General features: G+C 37.8%; 1 long non-coding RNA gene across 2 annotated transcripts; it reads right to left on the minus strand.

Moving 5' to 3' along the window:
• Window positions 1-394: 394 nt before the first annotated feature.
• Window positions 395-27,832, minus strand: LOC115840286 (uncharacterized). Of its 2 annotated transcripts, XR_011376922.1 has the most exons (4): window positions 27,706-27,832; window positions 26,249-26,314; window positions 23,224-23,278; window positions 21,465-21,608 (listed from the first exon to the last, which is right to left on the minus strand). It is a non-coding gene; the product is annotated as an uncharacterized lncRNA (long non-coding RNA). The 2 variants fall into 2 exon arrangements; XR_009559908.1 differs by lacking the exons at window positions 21,465-21,608; window positions 23,224-23,278 and adding an exon at window positions 395-593.
• Window positions 27,833-27,951: the final 119 nt, after the last annotated feature.

Here is a 27,951-nt window from a genome sequence, read left to right on the forward strand (position 1 = left end):
GGCACAGGGGATTCGGAAAGCTGACCAATGGAATATTAGGTGTTTTATATCAACTATAAGTCAGAAGGAAATCTATGTCAGAGTAGATTCCCAAGGTGCCTTTCTCAGGACAAGCACTGTACTTTCTTAAGTTACTCTGGTGTATAGCTTCATTCACACTGTGGACAGAGGGCTGTGTGCACTTGCCAAAAATGATCTGGGGCCAGCTTTTGTGCCCTTCTTTGCCCTGGTTAGCTACAGATTCTGATCCTACTGTTTCCTGTGAGGCATCAATGCTAAATGCAGTGCTCACCGTGCAAATGATACGTGGCTGGAAATGTCAGGCTTACATTTTCTCCTCAATGCCAACAGGAGTTGGAACAAATAGATGACCTCTATGATCTTTTCTTCCTTTGAGATGTCATGACTCCAGCCAGTGATTCTGTGATGCTTAAATGTAGAGGGAGGAAAACATCACAGAAACCAGTAGAACATGACTGTACCAGCAGAAGCTTTCGCATCAGACAGACCTGGGTCCAAGTTTAGTTCTTTCATTCACGAATCCCATGGACTTGAGTGAGTTACTCATCTTCTCTAAGTCTCAGTCTCCTCACCTATAAAAACAGAAATAATAGGGATAATCTACCCCAGATGGGAATTAAATGAGATTATGCATGTTGCATACGCAGTATGGTGCCCGGCACATAGGAGATGCTCAATATATGTGCGTTGTCATTATTAACATTACGAATCAAGTCCCAACCCCAGAGCACTGATCTACACACTTTTCTCCAAAAGGGACAGGGCTTAAGTCATCACAGCTGGAACACAGATGTGGGGGAGTGAGGAGCAGACATCATCCTCCTCTCCGCATGGATCCCAACTTCACTCGCCCGTAAAGCAGTATGTGGTCCCAGATCTGGCTCTTTAAAGGCAACGTTGGGTGCTTCTGACGGCAGCTTCCTCCAGGCCAGGCAGAAGGAAAACGTCACACTTCTTCCAGTCTAGAACAACCTAGCTCTGCTTTGTTTATTCACTCAACAAGTAAGTACCAAGCAGGTGCCAGGATTTGAGTAAAGAGTGATGAAAGATAGAGCCTGCAGCCTAGAGAGGCCAAGGGACAATACAAGAGGGAGAAAATGGAGACCCAGGAGCCGCTTTCTGAGGAGGTGACAGTACAGTGAAGGAAGAGACAAGGGTTCCAGGCAAAGAGGACACCAGTACGTAAGGAAAAAGAGAGGATGAAGACATCACTGCATGAAAGATATCAAAGTCATCTTCAAAGACATCAAAACAATTTTCAAAAGTGGAGAGTGGGTGGAGAGTGATAAGTTGGCTTTAAAGAGCAAAGGAAGCTAGAAGCTAAATTCTGCAAAGGGGAGCAAAAATGAGAATGTAGCCCAGGACACCTAAAGGGTCAGGAATGGGAGGAAGCAGGTATGGTGGAGCATGAGGGCTGAGCGTTAAGGTGGACATAGGCTCAAAGTCTGTGTACACAGCAGACTCCCAGATCTCCTCCCCTCTCGTATGTATTCAGGCAACTGTCGGGGGCAGGAGACGTTAAATTAGAGGCTCCAGACTCAAAGATACCAGGCAGAGAGAAGGGCTGCAATAAGGCACAGGGTTTAAAAATGTACTGAACGGGGAGCTCCCTGGGCCCTTCCTCCTCGCTGCTTCCAGAAAGTCAGTCACTAAATCATACCTCCCAAAGAGGAGATTGGAAGATTCATCTCTTGAGACCCAAGCCTAAGGAAAGGGACACTTCCAGATCCAGAAGTTCAAGGGTCCCCCAGAGCCAAGGATGCCTTGCCACTTGATCATCCAACAGTGAAATTCATCCACCAACAAGCTCCACAGATGAGCACAGAGCTTCCATCAGCTTTTGAGCACCTTTCTCTTAAATATTATAGCTAATGACTACAAGACATTTGAGCAGATTCTCCAACATGAAAGAGAAAGACCTAAATTTACATAAAAATGGGATCTGGAGGAAACGTGAGACCATGCAGAGCACAAAAGGAAATAGTACTTAAAATCAAGTTATTAACAACCTCAGAGAAATAAAAGATGCTATATTGATGAAACAAGAAGAGGCAGTTAAAGAATAGGAGCAATCAGGGCATAAGATAGAGCTCTGGGAAAAGTGTGGCACCTCCAATAAAGACATTTTCACATGAAAATATTTTACTTCCATCCATATTTCTGTAGAAAGCTGTGGAAGGATGTGCTCCATGAAAATGAGAAGCAAGAAAGAGGAAGACATAAAACAAGAGAAAACACAGACTCCAACACAGGAGAACATCAAGATAAGTTTCAGGATGACAACCAGGTGGCAAAGCAAGAAAGCAATCGATCCAAACTGGAGAAGGAGAGAAAAACGTTTCCAGAGAGAGTTCCCTAGAAAAGAAAAACTAAATAAAAGAGAATTGATAAATTATTATCTGATAGATATAACTGCTTAGAAACTGTTGATAGTGAGTAATGGATTTGATGGAACACATGGAAACTAATCAAATATAGAAACAAGTCCATTATTAGCTTGAAGAAAAAAAAGTTTAAATGATTAAGGAAGCATAAGTACACTATTTTTCCCAGCAGTAAAAACCAAATTTAGCCAAAAATTATATTGGGAGAATGAAATTTTGGAGCAATGGGGATGGTAAAGTAACAAAGCTATATACTCATATGTCACGAGTGGAAGTCAATAAAGCATTCCTACAAGTGGTAAGCAAAGCAGAAATCATATTATTTAGAAATGTGAAGGCAAATAATAGAAGAAACAGCTAGAAATTTTTCAAGGGTTATCTCTGACGAGTAGAATGGGAGTGAAGAAGGGCAAGGTAAAGACCTTCTGTTTTTCTTTTAGGGTTATTTCATTGTTAACTAATTTATCATTGTTACCCTGATGAAAATAAAAATTAAAAAGACAGGAATAGATTAACAGAAATACCAGAGTAAACCACAGTCCAAACAGGTATAGGAATAGCTACTATGGAAATGAAGGTCTTCCTTCTCAGTGGAGTGATGAAAGAGCAAACTCAGAGATGACAGATATGAGAGACCCAGAGTGAGTGATGGGCAATCTCTCAAGATCCCTGAAAGGCCCACCTGGAGGACAATGGATTCTGTTAGCAGGACTGGGACTCTGGGGAGGCAGGTGAGGCCCCTAGAGTGCCAAATTCAGGAGGGCACTCACTCTCAGCAGCATGCAAGGTCTGCCTGACTTTGCAGACACTGACAGTGATCAATTTTGCACCCTCTGGGCCTCCCTTGGCCCACCCTAGTGCCAGCCTTTCTCCACACTCACCCACCCTCACCCATAGGTACAGTGGGTTGTAGCAGCAGTGTTTGCTGCTGAGAATTGCTCACCAAAGAGAAGGAGAAATGTGCCTGGGGAAGGCTCACTGCTTGAGGGCTGGAGCAGAGGGAGAAGCAAGAAAAATGTGAAATAACTCCAGGCTCTTCAAAAAAAAAAAAAAAAAAATCACAAGGAGCACCACACTAGGGAAAAGGCTTCCTTTAGTAATCAAAGGGAACAAAGAGAGAAATTTTGTATCAATTAAATGTACAATCTACCAAGAAGATACAGTGGAAACAAACCTTTACTCCATGAAACAACAAAGCCTCAAAATATATAAACACATTATTGGAAATACAGGAGAATGTCTGAAAACCACAAGCTCCTAAAGACTGACAGGTTAAGATATATGGAAAATAAGACTGTAGAGTATTTGAAAAACATAATTAACAAGGTTGATTTAATAAGCAGACTTAAGATACTTTTCCTAAAGAGAGAATGCACATTTCTTTAAACCTGTAGAATGTTTACAAAAATTAACTGTTTGACTACAAAGGAAATCTCAATATACTACCCAAAGGGGAAATCATATAGGCTCTATTCTCTACCTATAATGAAAAAAAAAAAAAAAAGACCCTAGAAATAAACAATATATGGATAGCTCTCTCCTCCTTACCTGTTGCCACCCACCCCCCCAAAAAAATATTGCTCTAACCACTTATTTTTTAATGCTATTTTCAAAATAACTCTTTGGTTAAAAAACAATAAAAGTGTAAAATTACGGACTATTCACTTATGAAAGACAATGAAAGGAATATATATAAAAACTACTGGACATGGCCAAAACAGAAATTAGAGGATGATTTATAGCCTAAAAATATGTATTAAAAACTAAGAGAGAGAAAAAATAAACACACTATACATTCAGCTAAAATACCCAGGAAAGAGTCAATCATATAAACTAAAACAAGTAAAATGAAGAATTAAGATGAAAGGGCAGTCAAACAAGTAAAAAAGAGAGCATATCAATAAAAGCAATTTGTTAAATATACTTAAAGACCAATAAAGTAAAACTCTGTCAAGTCTGACAAAGACAAAAAGTGGAGAAACCAAAGTAAACTACATTTGGATTAAGAAAGCAGACATACTTAGAAATATGGGGAAAATTGTTAAGTGAAAATGTTATGTAGAATGTTACAATGATAAATTGAAAATCTAAGTGAAATGATCATTTTTAAGAATTTTTAAAACATCTAGAAAATGATCAAATATTTACTCCCTCTCCTCATCTCCAAAAACAAAACAAAGCATATATTCATTCATTCAACAAATATATATTAGCTGTTATTCTGAGATATCATAAGGAGTAAGGATTAGAAAGATTCATCCCTTCCCCTAAATTAATCTATAAATTCAATCTATTCCCAATAGAAATCCCAAAGGAATTTTAAAATGAAATTTGAAAGCTGATACAAATGTTTATCTGAAAAAGCAAATGTATGAGATGTTAAAATATCTTTTGAAATTTTATATTATATACAATTTTATTATATAATATTTATAATATCTATAACTTTTATAATTTAAGATTGAGTATTTGATAGAGATTATCTTTTTAATTATAAGATTTTAAACTTACTTTTATGTTATAATGGTAAAAAGTGTGACGCTGCAGGATTAGACCAGTGGAATATTCCAGAGAATTGGCAATCCAGGGACATATATAGGTGGAATATAGCATTAGACAGAGATTATCTTTCAAACCATAGAGAAAAAAATGGACAAATTACAAAAGTAACCTGTGGGTGTTACTAGAAATGAAAGGTTTGATCTTTATCTCACACTGCACACCCAAATAAAACCCACTTGAGTGAAAGATCAAACTTAAAAAAAATTAAAAGTAGTAGAAGAAAATGTAGGAAAACATACTTGTAATCTTGCTGGTGATAAAAGGCTTCATTATACCTCAATCCATAAAGCAAAACTTGGTAATATTAAAATAAAACAAAGTAAAAATATAAGCAACAAGCTTAGAAAAAAATTTGATAAACTATAACAAAGAGTCAATAGCCATTATCAATAGAGATCTATTGTAATTTGCTAAGAAGACAACACTACTGAAAAACAAGCAAAAGACAGAAACGGACCAATTCTCAGAACAAGAAATGTAATGGCAATAAACATATGAAACCACATTTGAACTCACTACTTAGGAAAGATAAATCAGAAGAAAAAACAAAGTATTTCTGCAGGCACACTGGTTTGGTTAAACACTCAGACTGGTGTGCCAGACCTCCTGCGTTTGAGCCCAGGCTCTGCTATTACCTGCCTGTGGCCTTTGGCAAGCAACTCAACCTCGCTGTGCCTCAGCTTCCCTATATGTAAAATATAGATAACACATTTTAGCTCTTTATTGTAATGATGCAATGAGTTAATACTGTATGTGTAAAGTGCTTTGAATAGCACCTGGCACAGAGTAATCACTCAATAAATGTTAGCTCAATCTTTTTATGACATGTGCACAAAGATGCACACACACCTGCTGCAAACACACACACACATTCAAGCACAATCAGAAGTTCACTGCAATGCTACCTGCCATAGCGGAAAAACCGGAGGTGACTTCAAATGACATCAATAGGCAATAGATAAATTTTATACCTCTAAAATACGAAATGACAACTGGCTATGAAAAAGAATGAGGAATATTTGGACACCAGTATAGGAAAATATCTATGATGAGTAAGTGTGGGGAAAAAGCAAATCACTGACTTCTATGGGGTGATCCAAATTATGTTCTTTAAATACGCTTTGTGTACTATGTATAAATAAATAACATCTGTATGTGCACGTGTATAATATGCACAGAAAAGGTTATGAATGCTTGATATGTTATCAAACTGTCAGCAAAGGTGATCACCAGAGAGGGAGGGAGGATTGGGGGAAAGGGGGAAAGGGAGACTATCAAATAAATTTCTACGTTCTTCTTCTCTCTCTTTTTTTTAAAAATAAGCATGTATGTTCTAAACATTACAAAAAATAAAATAGAAATCATGATCAGTTAGAATAAATTCTCAAAAAAACTGACTCAGACAATGGTAAGCAAAATAAATTATGAAATCAAAAAGTCCTGCAACTTTTTCTTTTTTCAAGAAGACAGAATGATTGGCAAAGGAATTAGTCGAGTTATGCTTCAAAGAATGTCAGTTTAGCTACGGTTTTTCAAATACTTTGAACATGGGCTAAACATGTCAAAGTCATACATCTCTCACAGACAAAGAGTCTATAATAAATAGTCTCCATTAATTGTTTCCATTGTCCATAATATTTTGTAAGTTTTACATCCCCGGGAAAATAACGTTTGCCAAATTCAAACCAGGGACCTTCAATATTACTTAGATGACATAAATTAAAATGAGACTGACCTAAGCCAGTTGTGTTTATCAACCTGATCTCCTCTGAAAAGGAGAAATGAAGTCAAATACCCTTTAATACTATTTATTAGTGGAGTAATATAATACATTTTGACAAGTTGAACAGTTGTAACAGGCGGCCATTAAAGTCTCTACAGGGCCTGTTTGGAATGAAAACAGGAGTGAGAGACAGCTCTATAACTGGGTTTTAAGAACAGCTCAGCCATCAACTATATCCTAACCAAGTACTTTTATCCAGTTAATTTACGGAGGGAATCCCTTAGGGTCTCCAGCCGTCTACCACTGTAGCTCATTAGAGTCTAATATCCAACTTTTCTCATTGTAACACTGAGAGCATTTATGCTTAAAATGTAATTAAACTTAAAACAAACAAGATCTTTATTCCCTGACAGTCCTGCTATTTTTAAATTAACAAAGGCATGAACTTATATAGGATTATTTAGAAAGCACTATACATTTCAGCCACTTATGGCAAGACATTTGCCCAACTGTTCATCCTGCGTGCAATTAGAAATCTAAATACTTGGGTAACGGGTTTCTTTTGGGAATTAAACTTGCAGATCTCTTACAAACGAGTAATGTGGTAAGACTTGCTGTCCAATGAGGTGTCTTATTGAAATATCCCAGGCCGTTTCACTTGTCACAGCTGTCGTTTCAGCCGCTTGCACTCACAGTGTATAGCTTTCATTACGAAAATAGAAATTTGTGTCCTAAGTGCTGTTACATTACTAATGCTAAATATTTAATTCCCTGGGGTTCCAATTATGGTTGAGCACTGGCAACACTGATTCTACTTTTTAATAACAACTGTAAAAGCAATTTGAGCATTTTTCAATTAATTAAATACATAGTAAACGAGTAACCTCTTGTCATTTTGCCCTCCAGGACCTGAGCTAATTGGTGTAGAATAAAATGTTTTGAAAATTAACCAATATTCCGGTCTGCACACTGTTATACCATTAAATTACAGTTTGCAAAATGAAGTTTGTCTTCTAATAGTTATGCTCAGTATAGTCTGCAGATATGAGAAGGTACCTGTGTTTTATGTACTTAACCGTGCCTCTAATTAGAGCAGAGTTGAAAGCTGAGTGTCGTTCCTCTAAACACCAGTCCGTATCAATAATACTTTGCATTGTTCACATATAAATGCAACATAGGAGAGTTTCCCAGCTTTCAGGATGCATATTCACAACTTAGCTTAAACAGTTTTAAAAGTTTATCCATAAGAATTCCTATTGTCAATTATACTCACAGGAAAAAAGTTCAAAAATAAATGTTTAGATTTCTTTCACGAAAGAAAGTTACAAATCAAACATCTGGGAAAGTCCTTCTTTGCTAAACACTTTGTTGAAGTTTCTCCTTCTGCCATAGAACAATGTCATAAATAAACTCTAAATTGGTTTCTCAGCTTTAAAAGGATGGTGAGGATGAATCATAAAAGCAGATGCTGTTTTACCCACATTCTAAAATGAATATTTTTCTGAAGTGCAATGAAACCTGATTAAAGACACCATCTCCTTGCAGAAAAACGTCTCTGACAGGTGTTCCTCCAGCTCCAAGTCTTGATTGGCCATAATCTAAAGTCCATACTTGGAGAGTGAATGCCTTTTTGGCAGCTGTCTTTCTAACAGAGATGATCCCCTAAACAGGTTTCACTGAATTAGGGATCTCCACAAAAGCATTATGGTTCATGGAAGAAGACACAGAAAGTGAAATGAATCACTCTGGGAGAGAAGGGAAAAAAATAGGGAAAATTTAATAATTTCCATACCAATTTTTAGGGTTTAAATCTTTAATATTTCTAAGATGTTAGTAACATCTTTGAGAAATGAACTTTAATTACAGGATTAACTTGATAGCACCAGTCTGTTAATATAAATAGATCGGACTAAATTCCCGATTTTTAAAAAGCTAAACTGGATAATGAATTCGAACATTTTAGAATTTGGGGGTTGGGTTGACTTCTCAGGAAGCAATCTCTACTCCATCAGCAAATACACACCCACACATATATAAATGAAAAGAAAAATACAAATTTGTTAAAGGTTTATTTAAATATTATTCTATTTGGAATGTAACATCTTAATAGACCTTCAAAAACATTGGTTTAATATAACCTATCATTTACAATTCTTAAAACAAAAAGCAATAGAGTTTGTAAATGACAAATTAAATCCAGTTACGCAAATTGTTTTTGCCAAAGACTAATTTTTTCCAGCTCAAAAACAGCTATATTTTGAAATCTGAAAGTAAAAATAAAGGAAACTTGTGATTTGGATACAGATATATTGTTTGTATTAAGAAATGGATCAGAATACACTCCCAAACTCTTTAGCACCTGGTTTTGAAAACTAATAATTTCATTAACTGACTACTCATATGTGGCCAAAACCACTAAACAAAACAATATTTGGTTCTCTAAAAACACTGGACAATTATCTATAGTAATAACTAATGCCACTATATTTAGTACCAGAGTCCCTAGGTTATTGTACACAACTGACCATCAGTCCTTGGATCCCAAACGGGCAGTCTCCAGCCCTCCAGCAGCAGCAGGGTGACGGCTGGTTGAAGATGACAGACTTCTCCCTTAGGATCACATGCTGATCAAGTTCTCCTCCTCTCGCTTTGGAAGATCTGACACTTCACATACTCGGAGGGGTTGGCAGCCCCAACTGCACACTGAGAACTAATGTGCCTGCACACTGTAAACTAATAAGTCTCACCTCTTACTCACCAGTACGATAACTTAGGAGCTAATGGGGGAAAGCCCACAGGTCTGGGAAGCAGAGCTGCTGAGCTCAATCCTGAGAGCGCTAACAGCAGTGTGACCTTGGACGCGTCACTGGACACCTCTGTACCTCTGGTCTCCTGGCTCTGGCATGGGGCTCTGACAATATAACCACTGCATTGCTCTGAGGATCCAATGAGAAAACATGATGAAACCCTGCAAAGCACCATGGAAGTGTCAGACAACCAAGTTTCTAGTCTAATGGTCACCTGCCAGCATCTTTAATAAAGAATTTTTCATTGTTTTTGTGCAAAGAAACTAAAGTAAAAAGTATATGTAACGCATCCATAATAACGTGCATTAAAAAAACTAGAATCGTTAAGGGCTAGGCAGTTTTGACTAGAGATGCTTTCTTAGAATTAAGCCTTTAGCTTTAGTCCCAATAAATTACAAGCCCAAAGAGCATATGTTTAGCATTTTACTTTTTTTAAAAAAGGAAAAAGATGCAATAGGATAAAGAGAAGGAGAATTTGCAGGATATTATCATGATATAGGCATCATTTAATAAACTGTGAACTTAAAATGAGGCCTGTTTTAAACCTGATTTTCTTTTCTAAGGTGTATTCAACTAGCTGCCTTAGTTCCCAGACACAAGGCTCAGAGCTCCCCTATCCTGGCTAGAATCAGCTTCTGCAGAGCTTTGCTGAGTAGAGAAGCATGTTGAGGGGAGGAATTACAGCAGATCTGCCCCATTGTACCACCCCCTGGCTAGAACGCAGAGAACCGACAGGCTAAGGAGTGAGAGTTTTCAGGGAGCCAAGGGTTGCTTGCAAGTTATTAATACACAACTGAGGCATCTGACCCGTTAGTGGGTCCCCGGAAGTCCTTTCTCATGCCTGCCTATATTCTCATGAGTTCCGTCACCTGTTTCCAAGTCCACAGAAGTATAAAAGCAGTAAATTGAAGGGCAGAGGGAAGGCTACCAGGAGGGCACATGAGAAACACAGCTGACAGCCACTGAAGAAAGAAGACTGGTTTAAGAAATGCCCATGAGAATTAAAAACCAACAACAACAACAAGAAACTAAAAACAAAAAAGAACACCTAAGTCCTTTAATGAGAGCTGAGTCACGCAGTGCAATTCTTACTGAAGACCATGAGTTATTATCAAAGTGCAGTGAGACTCTACCTTTTTTTCAAGATAAGAGGGACAGGTATGGTCCATTTTACAAAGGTTTCCATCACAAATAGTTAATGTTCATTCTTAAAACTTGGCTATCTTGAATAACCTATTCCCCGAGGGTTCCAGATTATCGTGGTTTTTTACTGTAGTTAGATAGTTTTATGGTTAATGTACTGTGGTAAAAATAAATATAGCTTAGCCTAAGCGTCTCCACTGAAAATATGTATGTCATAAAATGACAAATAAAAATAGGTCAATAACCAAACCCACAGTAAATAATTCAAGCCCTAAAGTACATAACATTAGAATAAACTAAAACTAGCCCTCTTCAACACTGATGATAAATATATTCAATATGGACTTTTCAAAATGAAAAGTGAAAATCTCCAAAGGTAAATGGGGAGAAAAGAGACATAAAATTACTAATTTATACCCTTTTGATAAAATCTAAATAATCACACACTACACTCATGAGAAGAGGCTGTAGGAGAACAAACCTAGCCTATGCATCTGGGTGAGGATCTAGTAATATTTCACACCATTCTAATTTGATTTCACATCATAATGGCCTAGTAGGTGCTCAATATATTGTTGTTTATCTGAAATACAATTTGCAACTGGTCTGGTTGTCATATAAATAAAAGAAGAGAGATACTGGGAATATCACCAACTTTTCTTGGGGGTGTTTAGTTAGACGTCTAAGACATAAGGAAAGGGAAAGAATTCAAGATTGTAAAGGAAACCACTCCACTGCTGGCTATAAAGCACACGTTGATTTTGACTGCATCTGGGGGCAAAAACTGCCAGGTGAAGAAAGTCCCATCCTGGTTATTTTTCAGAGTAGGAGACTGTGGCTAATCTAAAGATACTCCAAATAGCACCAGAAGATGATGAGGACCAAGTCAGAGTCCCCCCGTCACAGCTCGCATGAGTCTTGCTACTAGGTCGTCCTGTTCGGTCGGGCCACAAAAGATGTCCTGATTTGTGGCTTTGGGGAAATAGGGTAGCAGGGTGACCTCCATGGGGCCCCTTGGGGGCAGAGGGAGGTGACAAAGGCTATCATAGCATTAGCAGGCCTCCTCTACCTGCTTCCCTGGTGCTGATGATGTCAGGGTTTTAGTAACCCCGCTGTTTTCGACTTTAATTTACATGGCTATTTGGCTTGAGCATTTTATAGAGTATATGACCATCTGAGCCAGCTGAGGCAGGTATACTTGCCTTTAATGTCTACTGGCCTAGTTTATGCATTGCTACGCTATCTACCACTCTGTTATCTCAAAGATAAGGTATCAGTAAGCTGTGCAGTTTTTCCCATCGGGTGTGAATTCTAGACAGTATACTGGGCCATGGACGTGGGCATCCTCTAGGTCCCCATCCTTACCCCAGTTTGTGAAAAGCTTAACTCTACTTTCCAGGTCCAAAATTCACATAGCCCACCAAAAGGTAGTCAGAGCACCAAGGACATTACCAAATCACTTCATGGCAAGGTTTTAGCTCTCATATAGTTCATAGTCAGAATCTCATGTGTCTATCTCATAAAGACCTGGGTTAAGGATGAATTTTACAAACACTTGTACATGTTCAGTGTATGCCACTGCATCTTTCACTCCACCAATAAAGAACATTTTAGGCTGCAACTGACTGGCAAGTAGGGGCAGATTACTCATTGTTTATGCCATTTTGAAGGAAAATAAAATCCAGGAATTTAGAAACTATAAAGGTAAACTTAGCGAGGCCTCCGAAGGCTATTTAGAGACAGGGCAGAAGAAAGGGGACGTTTTCTTTCCTTTGAGCAGGGGTTGGCAACGACAGCCCATGGGCTAAATTCAGCCTGCAGTCTGTTTTCATAAATGTTATTGGAACACTTTTGTAGAAGTGTCACTGGAACTCAGCCACACCCACTTGTCTATGCCTGCTTTTGCGTTGCAATGACAAAATAGTCGCAACAGACATTGTCTGGCCCACAAAGCCAAAAATACTCATTATCTGGCTCCTTCGGGAAAAAGTGTGCCAAGCCTGCTTTAGAGGCTCTCTCTCTCTGAGAAGGATGGGAACCCCAGGAAAGCTGCCCCAGGAGAGCCCGACCTTCAATGGCCTCTTCTCTGGTCTCCCCGCAGCCCTGAGGCATCCAGATGCTAGTATCAGTGTTATCTGGTAATTGCTCCTACCTAATGGCCTGAAACACATCCCCCTTTCCAGTCATGAGATGACCAAAGAAGACACAAGAACATGAAATCATCCGAAATGTAGCAGAATCTGTAAGTTTCCCTTCCAGCTCCACACTCACCCCACATTGACTGAGCACCTGGGCCCGCCTCACCTGTGCATTTGACGTCAAATGCAGGAAAACCCCCAAGGGGATAATGTTAAAGGATATGTGGGATTTCACCAGAGAACAGTGAGAGGAGGGAAGGCCTTCCCAACAGAAGAGGTCACAGATGCGTAGTTGCTGCACATGCATGACTGAGGTGGCAGTGCATGCCATGATCTACTCCAGGAAAACCAGCTGCTGGAGAGAAGGGTCACAGGCTGGAGCGGTAGAAAACGATGTGAGAGGGGTCCTCTGGTCAGGTGGAGAGCAGCCTTAGGAATGGTGCTGAGAAGCTGAGGAGCGTTAGGCAGAAGGTGTCTCTAAAGGATTTAAGCAAGGGGGGTGACAGGATCTGATCTCCATGTTAGGAAGATCACTCTGACAGCAGGGGCGAGGTAGGTGGGGGGTGGAGGATGTCTATGCTCTCCCATAAGCCACTGTATCCTGCCCAGCACAGCCACTCTGAAAGGCCCTAATCACCCTTTTCTTTGCACTCCAAGCAGTTTGACTTTCTTCCCCTGGCATCTCAGAGCACCTTCTGGACAATTGATAAAGTGGTATAATTCCCATCCCCAATCATCATTTTCTTGACTGCCTCCCAGTTCCAAGCTCCTCCACCTATCTGTAGTGAAGGGCCAATCGTTCATTGTCTTTTTGTTTTGCTTCTAATTTCCAATCTTCTGCAGACCAATATTTTTGTAAAATATAAAATCGTGCACGTAGATATTATGGCAAAGTCAAATCGCCATGTAAGTTTCTAAATGCCTTCTCTTATTATTTGGTATTTATCTTGTCACAGGCTGATAAATGTTTGTGGATTTCTGGTTTCTGGTCCAACACGTAAGGAGCTTAGATGTCACCAACTCCAATATAAAACAAGTAAAAAAATGAACAAACTGAAAAATCAGCCAATCTTGTGAGATGCATAAGGGAAGTGCAGTTACAGGACAAACTTCTGCCCCTAAAGCTGGAGTGAGAGACAGATGAGTACAGAAAATCACAACTCACTAGAGCAGAAACCTCCGTGGGAGCCAATGGCAGGTGGGAGAACCTGAACTGTAATTGCCCAGTTGCTGGAGGCTCAGTGTGGACAACTCTGAAGGCAAAAGTTCCAGGGGGGCCCAGTCACAGGGAGTTCCCACCCTTTTGTGAGTTTCACCTCCAGGAGCTCAACCAGGTCCTCACAGTGAACGTCCAGGAAAAATCCCCTCATGCTTCTGGCAGGGGGAGGGGAAAAGGAAGCATTTTTGAAACGTGCCAGAGCTTTATTCGTAACAAGGTCTGCTCTCAGGAGAAACTATTTTCATAGAGCCTAACCTAACTGACCTGAAGGAAAAGAAATACTCACTTCCAGCTGGCCATAGCCTTCCACAGGGAGGAAGGGAAATATGTAACTGCAGCCCGCTCTAGCCACCCTGTCCTACCTAAGGGGGTGGGAGACTGAGGAGTGCGAAGTTCTGACAAGAGGTGCAGCAGGCTTATTAAAAGCCAGAGACCTAATCATGGGTCTCTCTCATTCCTTGCTGGTGGGAACGCAAAACAATACAGCCACTTCTGCAAGACAGTTTGGCGGCTTCTTATAAAACTTAATACTCTTACATATGATCCAACAATAGCACTCCATGGTATTTACCCAAAGGAGATGAAAATTTATATCCACACAAAAACCTGCGTACAGATGTTTACAGCCACTTTATTCGTAACTGCCAAAACTTGGAAGCAACCAAAATACGCTTCATTAGGTAAATGGAAAAACACTGGTATATTCAATGAAATATTATTCAGCACTAAAAAGAAATGAGTTATCAAGCCATGAAAAGACAGAGAGAAACCTTAAAGGCATATCACTAACTAAAAGAAGCCAATCCGAAAAGGCTAAATACTTGATGATTCTAACAGTATGACATGATGGAAAAGGCAAAACTATGGAGACAGTAAGAAGATCAATGGCTGTCAGGGGTTAGTGGAGACGAAAGGATGAATAAGCAAAGCACAGAGGATTTTTAGGGCAGTGAAACTATTCTGTATGATACTCTAATGGGGGATACATGTCATTACACATTTGTCCAAATCCACAGAATATAAAACACCAACAGTAAATCTTAATGTAAACTACGGACTTTGGGTGATGGTGTCAATACAGGTTCATCAACTATAACAAATGCACCACGCTGGTGGGGAATGTTGACCCTTTTGAGCAAGTAAGTCACAACTCCACTTCTTAGCTACTCAGGAATAGCCAGGAGATACTGTCCACATGTGCTCCAGTCCCCTGATTTGAGGAACAATTCCAACTAGCCCCACCTCAACAGATAGAAAGTCAAGGCAGCCTGAAGCCTTTCTTTTTCTTCCTCCTGTGAACATGGCAGTGCCCTCTGGAGGCATAAACGTTCATTTTTATAGGATTTGAGAGTCGTAAGTTGTCCTCGCAATGTATGTCAACTATATTAAACAAACATGGACAGAAATAACATAAAAAGCTACCTTCAGGATTTATAACCCTCCAGCTAGACTATAAACTCTGTGAGGGAAGGACCATGCCCACTGTGGTCTCTACTCGATGGCCAACACTGTCCAGTACCCAGTACATGCTGAGTAAGGACTTGTGGGTGAATGTTGGAAGAACATGATCCAGATAATGTTACTTACTAATCACTTAAGCATATGTTGTAATCCAAACTCACCAAGTGTCTAAAAACAAAAATATTCTCCAGTGCTTTTTTCTTGGAAATGTTTTGCCCCTCCCTCTCTATCTTTAAATCCCTCTGCACAAATGAAATTGAGTATACTTAACCCATTGAACGGTTTAGGGGACAGCTATAGCCAGGAATATTCTTTCACTTTCCTTCCTTCGTATCCTGAAGCCCATCTTTTTTTAAAAACAAACGCTGCCCAATAATATTGAACGGTTCATCTCAGACTTGCTTTTCATAGGACCATTACAGCTGTATCACATAAGAAAAAAAGGAAAACAACATTTAATAATGAAAGAAAACACATTTTTGGAGAAATGTGCCTTTCAGAGAAATGAAAACAAACGGATATGAAAGAATAGATTGTGTTCCCTGCCTGCTACTAGATTGTGACTTCCAAATCCCCTGGATATTCTACTAGCATCTCACCGTCTACTCGGCCCACACTCTTTTCTCCCATTAGACTTCCTTGTCCTAGGTTCCCTGTCTCAAAACACTACCACCACGAACTAACTGCTGCAGCCTTCTGGACGCCCTTGTTGACAGGCTTTTCCTTTACCCCCATACGTAACCAGTCAGCCACAGGTCCTTTATTTTCTAGCATCTTAGTATCTCCCATCAATCCACCGACAGCTCTCCTTCCCCTGGCTCCCGCAACTATTCTCACCCCTGGACAATTACTTGCAAAAACCACTGAACTAGTCTCTCACCACCAGTCTTGCTGGTCTCCAATGTACTCCCCATGCTGCCACCAAACATGATACCTCCACAACGCAGAGCTGGTCAGGTGAAAGTAAGATGAGGTCCAAGCTGCTCTCTCGAGCGTATAAACCACCCTTTGTAGCCTGGCCCCTGATTACTCTCATCTCTCCTTCTAACCTCCGCACGCACCTCTCCTGCTTCTTTCAAACTCCTTGCTGACTCTTGAAGGCACGTGCTCTCCCTTGTCTTTCTTTGCTCCCCCTTCCTTCAAGGCTCAACCCCAATGCCCCTCTCCTCTGGGAAGCCTTCCTTGACTTTGCCCACCCTCCGTCAGGCTTGTGAGGACTCTGCCCCTGGGGTCCCATGGCACCTAGCCTTTCCCTCTCACCGTGCTGTGCTGAAATGGTCTGATTATGCCTCTGTAGCCAAGATAGATGCTAAGCTCCAAGCTCCACAAAGGCAAACACTGCATGCTGTTCACCATTTCATCTCCATGCCTGAGCCCAATGCCCACGTTGTTGAATTCAGGGAACATATTGTATTCATATTTGATTCCCTGGATTTATCACAATGTTAAAAGCCAGCAGGTATGTATAAATAGTAATGAATACATGGAACATTCTATTGGTTAAAATTCAGTTCTGAGATTAACATACTTTAACTTGTTACTTGTACCCATACTGGATGACAAAATGTTTGTATGACATCTACAGATGGCAAGTAGACATTTATTTCTGATGTGTATAGAATAAAATATTATGAAGAATAGGGATGTGATACAACCATCTGCAGATTGAATTTCCAGAACTGGGGACAAGCATCTTCAAGATGGCAGCATTTGCTGTGGAGTCAAAAGATCCTTATTACCACTTAGAAGCAAGGCATTTCATCTTCCTGGGACTCAAGTTTCTTCACGTGAAAAACACATCTTCTCCAGCTTCAGAAGCCTGCAAGTGGAAGCTGCCTGCTATTTTTATGCATAGAGTTTGCAAGGTGTTTTGAATAAAAAGACTCCTGGAAAAAAAAATTAAATAGTCTGCTAATGTGTCTTGCAACTGACACTTCAGTACATTCATACACAAAGTTTAAAAATGGCAGGTAGGTTAAGGTAATTTAGCAATAAGTTGTTCTAAAAACATTTTGTGGAGAAAATATATATAAACAATTATAGACAAAATTATAAAGTGCCTCATATTTTAAAAGAATATAGAGAGAATACAGCAATCACAGCAGAGTCAGGAAGTCTAGTGGTAACCAACCTATGATTTGCAATATTTGTAAAAAAAATTTTTTTAACTGTCTAAAATAGCACCTTTTTTTTTTTTTTAAACTGCTAGATAAACAGTATTACAAGATGATTCCACAGTGCTGGCTCATTATACATACTCAGAACTTTTAAGTCGTCCACCTAATGTAGCACTTTCCTAAAACACAATTCATTTTGGCCTCATTGGCAATGGCATATAGTTGGGGGCACTGGAATCTGTATTATTACACATAAAATCCTGAGTATCTTAATTTTGATGTCTTTTATAACCACATTGATCAAATCTATGATTTATATAAATTTAAAGAAACTCTGATAGTCCCTTAGGTGTCTTCCTTTTTCCAGGTTCCTGACTTAAAGGGCCTCAGGCGTATTAGCGCTTCCTAGTTTAGCCTTCTAAAATTGGATGCATACTTAGAAAAGGCTCTCAGCTCTCTTACTACCTTGAACACTTGAAAAGAATGCACAGAAATGCCTGTATTTTCTTAGGGTGCCCAAAATAGTTTCTTAGTAAAGCCATCAGCTCTATGTACCACCTTACAAATGTATTCTTTATGTAACTTGAATCTATATGTGATCTTGCAGTTTTAATTTTGGAGCTCTTCTAAAAGAACTTTAAGTTCTTTTATTTTAAGCCTAAAATAAAACATTTTAAAGTATTATAGTCTTAACAGATTATGCATTTAAGACATCAGAAAGGTACAAAATATCTTATTCCTTATCAAACACAAATGGAGGAAAGTAAGGTGGTTTTTCACATTCACACACACATACTGAGCCTCATAGTCCAAAAGCTACTTCCAAGTCCTAGTTTTAAGAAGAAGAGTATCCATTTGTTTTTCCACTCAAATATACATATTTAAACTCAAATATTACTCTTAAAGCATGCCACATTTCTGGTGAGTTCCTGAAACACAGGACGCTGTTAAGTATACTTTGGGGCAGTCACCTACTATTCTGATGACCAGACCAGATTGCACCTCACTTCCAACAACCACACTGCAGCTCATTTCCCTCCGCTGCTGATGTCCTCCTTCTCTGTGTCACATACATGCTCCTTCCCAATTCAAGCCCACCATTTTCTGTGAGGCCTGCTCCAGCAGTTTCAGCTTTCCTAGTCTCTCTCCTAAATTCCGAAGGTTCTGGATTTCTAGTAACACATAATCATGTTGGACTCTATCTCAGTTTCTTTTTACTTCTCCCCTGTCCCCACCCCCCAATCTAAGAGCCGCGAGAACCCCGCAAAGGGATCAGGGCCTGTATTGCTCTTCTTTACTGTTAGGGTCCCAGTTCCTAGAAGTGCTAGATAGGATATGCTTCCCTAGCTGCTTCTTGATGAGTGACTACTGGTATTCAAAGATTCTATATGTCCATACTATCTTTTGTCTAGGTCATTTTTAAGGGCAAGGACTATTTTATTATCTTATGTCATTTATATCACTGTGGTCATGACCATATGGGCTAAAGATGAACTATATTTAGAAGAATTGCATGATTGGGGTTCCCCTGGGCCTAGGGCCTCACTCAAAAAGGTTAAAGATTTAAAATATTGACTTTTGTTAGAAGGATTATTGTAACCAGTTAAAGGCATCCAATGTTTCTAAAAAAGAAATGGAGCTACGTCTTCAGTAAGAGTTCCAAAGTCAATATATACGGTGGAAAATTAGAATAAAAATTATCCTTGAAAGTACTTTCAGTAAGTCTCTCCCAAAATATAGCATAGACGGTTTCATACATGCCTCTCAGGAAGTATAACAGTATAATTTTCACCAGGGTTGGGAACAGAGCTGTTTCTTCCATTAAGCATCATGTAAAGTGTCAATAGTTGCCTTTTAGGGGCCATGTACTAGAAAAGATACTTATTGTTTTTTATTTCCTTCTTTTCTTCCTAAGTGCATATAGTTGAATTAAATGGACATTAAATGCAATACCGCTGAACACAAATTGTACAGATAATGAATTCATTCTACAAATAAAAACTACAGGCAACATGGTGGTGACAAAAGCTAGAGTCTACCAATTGAAAAACTATTATAATATATCCTTGAACGTCAAGTCTCTCTATCAACACTTGGAAAATACCCCCAAGTAACCTGTCAGCTTTGCAGCATCTTTTCTATAGTGTATGTCTACCTTTATTCCTTTACATAGAAATTGTTTACCCCCCCAAAAAGTAATTTTTTCTCAAAAATATTTCTCTAAAAGAAGAACAAAATCTACGTTGTGGAAAAAATGTTTTTTGATATCTAGCTACAAGTTATTTAAGATAGTCTGCATGTCTTGAAATCATAAACAAATCCTGTTAAAGCAAAAATACCACAAAAATGTAGATGTTCTCTTTGTCTCCCCTTCCATACACACAAAATCAATTCTAGTCTTAAAAAGAAATGCTCTCTGTAATTATCATATGACCCACAATCACACTCCTGGGCATTTATCCCAGGAAAATGAAAACTTACGTTCACACAAAAATCTATACACGAATGTTTACAGCAGTTTTATTCGTAATAGTGAAAAACCAGAAACAACCCTGAAGTCTCAACTGGTAAATGGTTAAACAAACTGTGGGACAACCATACCGTGGGATATTACCCAAACATAAAAAGAACAGACTTGAAATATTCAAGTTCAATCTCCAGAAAATTGTGCTGAGTGAGAAAAGTCAATTCCAAAAGGTTATATACTATATGATTCCATTTATATAACATCCTTGAAAAGAAAAAATTATAGAAATGGAGAACAGCCTAGTGGTTGCTATGGTTAAGGAAGGGGAGCAGGACAGAAGCAGCTATGGATACACAAGGGCAACATGAGGAATCCTTGTGCTGAAGGAACTGTTCTGTATTTTGGGTGTACTGATGCCAATGTCCAGGTTGTGATATGGCACTATATACCATACTATTTGGGGAAACTAGGTAAAGGGTACAAAGGACCTCTCCATTATTTAGTACAACTGCATGTGAAATCTATAATGATCTCAAAATACTAAGTTTAATTAAAAATAAAAAAGAAACACTCTAGCCTAATAAATTTACTTTGCCATATGGAGACCTGAGCTTAAGAATTTATCATAGCACTTTCTTTGTAAAAACTACAGAAGTGGATGAAGTACGAACTGGGTCATTTACAAAACAGTTACTCACAACTGCTTCTTCAAGTGTCATGAGCATCTGTGAATCTCCCCAGTTCCCTCGCTAAGGGCCACCTCTAGTGACACATACCCCTTGACAGTGTTCACACCACAGAAGCCAGAGGCCTGCCTACCACAGAGGAATCCTTCCATTTTCCTACAGCCACCACAAAGGCCACAACAAGGAATTTCCCAATGGCAAGGCAAACGGTCATTATTCAGTCTCCCCAAATGTAAGAACTCTGTGAAAGACTGGATGTCAACCTTCTTTACATAACAAATGCTCAAACACGTAACAAATGCTCTGCCAGTTATGATTTTTATCTTGTATCTGAGTTGAGCTAATAGATTTTTTGAGAAGAAAATGTTCTATTCCAGAGGGACTAATATAGAGAATTAAAATATATATAAGGATACCTTTCAAGTCTTTTTTCTCCCATAAATATAATACAGTCACATTAGAAAGTGATTTTAAACCTATTCTAATGATATCAGATTGCCAGAAGAATTGCTAGGTTGGAGAATGTGATTTTTTTTTTTTTTGGAACGCTCTTTTTCAGGTATAAACATTCATTCAATCCAATAAAGTCGTTTTAGAAAAAAAGTCAACATATAAAATTGATTTTATTTTTTCTATACTTTGATTAAAACAGATAGCACTTGGTAATACATTACAACGCTAAGCATGTCAAATAAAATTGGTGATCTAGAAGGGCATAACCTTCTTCTGCATGACAACTGTGGATTTTAAGTGGAAAAATACTGTAATCTATAAATAAGAACATCCAAAACATATTTAAACCACTTGAGCACTTGATTTTTCCATGGCCTTTGCATCTAGACTGAACAGACCACAGGAAATTTCAGACTGACAGCTGAATCTAAAAGAAAAAAGAAATCCATTTAGTTGCCATGATCATTGTCACCACCAGTCCCTAATATCTTCTTATACTTCACCAACCTCACTTAACTTTGCCCTGTTGCTTTATGCTTGGGAGAAAGACAAATCACTAATCAATTATGCACACTAATTTAAAATGCTACCTTTAGGAGGCATTTTGATACCTTAGGAATAGGGGTATTTCCTCTAACTGCTTACTTTTAAACATTTTCGATCACACCTTAGGCAGGATGCACTGAACATTTGCAAACACTTAAAAATGCTACAGTCTACATAGACTATCAAACTGCGCCCCAAAAGTGGCGGTACAATTCTGCAACTGGTTGAGGTCACATGGAAAATAGAATTATATGCTAATTTGTTCCTATATTAAGTTATCATAGAAGGTCATACCAAGCACAGTAAAATGAATTCTGGAAAAAAAATTAACTAAGTAGATTGGTATGTACCGTATCAAAGTAAACTGTTTATCTTAATAGATACAAATACAAGAAAGATTTTTAAAACAGGGGCATTTTTCTTCTTTTCAAAAAAGTAAATGTTTTAACCAACCCCAGGCAATGACTTGCATGATTTAAAAACACTTTATCTAAATAGTTTTTCCTTAAAGGAGAACAAGGGCAAGATTTTTTTTTCCCAAGGGGAGAAAAGAAATGGAAAAGGGCAGAGTATCCAAAAGAGAATAATTTCCTCAGAAAAAGCTTTACTTTATCTACGTATTTATTGAATTTTATTCACGTAAATAGTTCTGCACATGTACTATAAAATGAACAGATAGGTTTAAACTAAATGATGGGGTCAGGAGGTACTTACCATATACATTTATTATTTTACTCCAAAATAAACTAAACAACAATATAGATGTTTTCCTTAACGTAGATTTGTATGAAGAAAATACGCTTCATTTAAAAAAACTATTGAGGAAGAAAATCTATATTCATTTTTTTCTGGAGGGCACATCTATAGATAGGCCTTAACCACAGATAAGTTCTAAGGATAAAGTATCAACTTAGAAAACTATAAACCAAATTAATGGTTGAAGAATTCGGGCTACCAGTTTCATATGTGATGATAGTGCAACCTTTATATTTCTATTTTCAAAGGTCCTTTATAGAAAAAAGGAAAAAATTGGGGGGAGGGGGTGATGGAGAACTAAAATCTTACATTTGAAACCAAGGGACCAGTATTTTATAAAGCATCCAGCTTATTGCAGGACACAACTAAGAAGAGTAACAGAGATCATCTGTGTCACACCCTCAGGCAAATTCCTGGGAAAAAATAAAACGATAATTTTCTGTTCTAGAGTCTATCCTATTTTCCATGAAAAGATATGTTTATATTTTTCATTTTATTGCAACATTTCCAATGCAATGCTACAAAAGAACTAGCACTGACAAAGAGCCATCTGAATTTTCTTTAAATCATAACTCATTTTTAATTTCTAAAGGGACTTTACCTATTGCTTTCAATAAAATTTTATTACTATTAGTTATCATAAAATACGTTAGGTTCCCATGGAATACAAGTTAGACATCTTCAAATACTGACTTTTCTACTATATATTATGGGCATTGTCTACCCTATTTTCTCCTTACCAAGTTAGATATGGAGATTCTTAGTCAGGCATAAGATCTTTGGCTTCTTGATGAACTATAAAATAAAGCAATATACTACTTTATTATCATTCTTGTTTGAAGGACCTTATGTATTGGGATCTTAATCCATTAAAAAGTTGAGAATTACATTTGAAAAGGGTGGGCGGAAGTCTGACAAAAATGAAAACATGCAATGATGCCTAAAATATCAGGGCTTAAGTAAATTAATCTTCATTCCCACTGAAAGCAGTCTGATGTCCAGGGACAAGGAATTATTCTACCATAACACACAGCACATTAAATACTACAATAGACCCATTTGAAATGTCTTAAGATAATTATTATGTCATCTACAAATGATTGTATATAGACTTATATTTTAATATTCAATACCAGAGGTTCTAACGCAAAATATGCTGAAATGGTAAATACATTTATTTGGTTCAAGATAAGAGCAAGCAAATCAGTAGCTATTCTATGACTGAAAGTAAGACTCCAAATAAGATCTGAAAAAGAATCGATAAAAGCAAGGGCAAAATATTTGGACCCTGGTTATCACAAACAACACTATCATTCCTGATGGTTTGCATATAAAACTCCTTATCTCCACTAGCTAGTTGAAAAGAATGAAAAGCTTCTTACAACCAGCTAAAAAGAAAGTCTTTACCATGCTCCTTGAAAAAGCTCATTTTCACATTACTCAGGCTTCATTATGCTAAATCAATATTCGTTTAGTCACTGGGGTTATTGACATATTTTAAAATAAAAGTATACCCTTCAGCTACTGCACTCATTACAGGTAATTTGTCTTGTCAGAGAGCAGGGAATATTATCCTAGTCTTTCAGGGGCTGACAGCCCGTGGAAATACCTCCCCATGGTTACAACTGTAAATAATTTTAAGGTAAAATATTGAAAAATCAATGACTGTTTCCTGCAATCTGTCACAAACAAATCAATCATAATCTGTACTGCCAGAGAGTATGATTTGAAGGAGATGGGAGCAGATGTAATTCTTGGCTGGAATCTCTCATTTCAAAATCACTTCACATAATGGTGTCATCATTTAAACACTTAACAGTCAGCGCAACTGCCACTGTAACAACTAGTTGGACAAAACCACAAGGAGGAGGAGGAGAAAATGCCATCACTATTACGTTAACAAACATTTAATTTAAATGGTTACTGCATTAGTAAATTTCAGCCGAAAACAGTTTTACCTGCCCCCTTTCACAGTTTTAAATTAATCAAGGCTGCTTTTCTGTGTACTAATGCTTAATAAATTAGTCCATGTCTAAAGTACGTGTTCTTTTTATTTTAAAAGTCCATTATAGAGAACAAAATTTGGAATTAATAAATAAATCATTTGGATTGTAGAATATCCATAATTCTATCTATAAACAAAGACAAAAAATAGTGTCACAGATGTCAAGATTATAGTTTTAAAGTAGGTTTAAAGGTCACAGTTGCCCAGATATTAAATTTTATATTTTCCTTCTATTAATAAATATTACATTTCAACTTTGTAATACTGTAGCACATTTTAGAATGACCAGCAAGACCTAGTCAATTCAAAAATACCCTTGCATTCCATACACAAGCTACACCATAGATTGATATTTTAAACGCTAGAGTAATAACCCAAGTATATGAAGTGTAAAAGTTGGTCAAGGACATAATATTGAATTGTTCTGCAAATGTAAACTGCCTTCCAAGTAATCACTTTTATATCATTTTTTTTCTAGGCTACATGCTAATAGCTCCTCAGCTGCTTCCAACCTCTACCTAGGCAAGAATAAAAGAATCTGAGATTAGTATATTTCCTCTTCCCGTTGTATTAACCAAAAACATCATATGATTTAAAGATTAAAGAGTCCCCTTCTTGAAGGTTTTTGTTTTTAAATGTATACTAGCTCTTTAATAGAAGAAATTGATTTTATCTACTACTGTTGCTTACCAATTTCCCAATTATATAATTAGACATCATAAAGCCCTTTATCATTACATTAATATCCCTCCATAGATATAGTTCAGGGAGTATTTTTGATGACTAGAAAAGTATATCATTTTTCTTAAAAAGGAAAAAAAATGATATAAATACCATTACACAATTTAAGCCTTTATAAACATTCTTAGACATAGCGATTGATAATTTATAAAGGGGTTTGACTCTGTTTTTAATTTAACTTGCATGGGCAATGTAGCAACATAGCATGAAAAGATGGAAGATTTTCTTATTGACACAGATTTTTCATTTTTGTTGTTCAAGAATCTTAGATTCATTCTGTAACACCAGCATTAGGTTTCTGAAACTGGAAAAGCATGTGGGGAAATGATCAAAGATCTCATCCAGAATAAAACAGAGTCCTCCATTCCATGTGAATCCCTGCAACAGCTGCAAAGAAAGCAACAAGCCAACCTAGTGAGAGGAAACGGAAAGTATTACCCATAGCCTAGGATTACACAAAAAATGGAAAGGGACCTAAAGCTGACAACTAGGGAAGGAACCCGTGTGTGGGAGCTCCTGGCCTCCAGTGCGCTAGAGCAGCCCAGGCTGGGCCTGGTGAGCTCTTTGGCAGAGCCCTGGAACCAGTTGTCAACCAGCAAGTCTCCCACTCAGAGCTGGGTGGTGGCTGGCAGCAAACCACCCTGCCGAGAGCACGTTCCCCCAGAGAAGGCAACAAAGCCAGAGAGGTAAATGAGGACAGCTAAGCAACGCGCTCAATGCCTGCACATCAACCACATGCTAAAATGACATCTACTAGAACGGGGTAGGCCACCATCACAGATCTAATTCTCAGAAAGAAGCTATTTTAAGGGTGCTGAGTATGCCTAGATGAGATTTCTCAGCTCTCCCAACATAGCCTATTACCCCAGGAGGAGGAGCTCGAAAACTCAGCACAGGAAAATCAGATTGTTTCCATACCCCAAATTTAAAGAAATTGCTCTCTACTAGATAAAGTTCTTATATGTAATAAAGGCACAGGATTACAGAGGAAAGTATTCTTTTAAAAGAGATAATATTACCTCCCTATCTTCAGAATCTCCTTCTTCCAATAGCCAGTACAGTAGCTCCATTATGGACTGTAGATTCTTAAAGAGAAAAACAGCAAGAGTTAGCTTCATCTTTCCTACCAGTTCGTTCCTTCATTGAATTACAATTTAATTACCAATACTTCAATTGATTTTATTCCTGAATGATAGATATAGTTCTCAAAAAGCATACTCTAGCTATTTCCACTAGAGAACATTTAGTATAACCTTCTCAATTAATCAACCATAACCTATTACTGTTGAAAGGACATGCTTTCTTCATATTTTCAAGAGTGGGGAACCCCCCCTCACACCACCTATTTTATATAAAAGAAGTATCGGTTTTAATACATTTGAATACCATTAATATATAAGAAATAAACATGAATCTTCATAATAAATTTTGGCTAATTACAGATATAAAACTCAACTAATTTGCATATATGTTTAGATTTTTCCTATATTCATCCTTAGGAGGGAAGAAAAATCTAATCCTCCTGTCTTATAAATTCAACAAGTTTACATGTGGTTAAAAAAACAAAAACTAAGCTTAAAGGCAAACAAAGAGGAATCAGACTGCTCACTGTTTAACATTTTCTTCATATTTGTGTGTTTCCTAAGTGACTGTAATGCTTCAGCTCTTGGTCATACATGAAGCCCCATAACGCCCAATCAGTGATAGAAGAACACAAGTGTGTTATTTAAAAACAATTATATAACATTAAAAATCACTTTAATACCTTTGAAAGTATCCACAGAGAAGCACTTATTCTACTGCAGGCTGTACTAGAGTTGCCTTCTGTAGAATTAGCTTTTTTTTTTTTGGTCATTCAACCATCTTTTTTACTTAAGAAAATATTCTCTATCACTAAATCCAGTACTTGCTCTCCCCACTAGGCAACGCAAATATTCTGCACAGTATTTTTTTTTTCTCATAGCTTTTCTCATCTGCTTGTATTCAGCATCCCCTATTTTGATGAGAAGTGACAAGTTTTGTGCACACCTGTATATCCTTTGTCTTTTTAAAAGAGTTTAGTACCCATGACTAGAGCTGATACTCCCTCTAAGTTTATTCTTAAAAGAACTGGGGTAATGAAAATAATCAAAAACTGTAATTTGATATAAACATTATTTCCTTTAAATAATAATCCTATTTCTATAACATATCGTAACTTTAGTCTTGATTTTTACAAAAAGCACTGAGCTCAAAAGTTTCACTATCCGACGATAACATTAAAAAATAAATGCATTTTAAGTGCATTTCCATGAATCAAAAATTTTCCTACTTACCAATGCATTGGTAAAATTTTAATAATCAAAGGCCTCAAGTGACATTCTCTACATTCTGTACTTAGACCATCCCCATTTCCAATACAAATACTTTGGTAAAACAAACGCTAATGCTATTTTGGGTTTACTCCACACACAAGCACAACTGTGCAGACACTCACTTGCAGATGAGCCTGGGGATGCACAAGGACAAATTTCAGTCAACATTTGGAGGAACCCCATGGTTCAGAAGTGAGCTTAGCTGAAAACATCCAAATGTATTACGGAAACATCATACTTAAAACCTGCACAGAAAATGGAAACGATTCTGTTTAAGGAAACACAGAAGTCTGGTTAAATACTTTAGGGATATTAGATATGAATATCTAATCTAATTTTCTCCAAGGTATCACTCTATATTATCTCAA

This window comes from Globicephala melas, chromosome 19 (genome assembly GCF_963455315.2).
Source record: "Globicephala melas chromosome 19, mGloMel1.2, whole genome shotgun sequence".
Taxonomy (NCBI): domain Eukaryota; kingdom Metazoa; phylum Chordata; class Mammalia; order Artiodactyla; family Delphinidae; genus Globicephala; species Globicephala melas.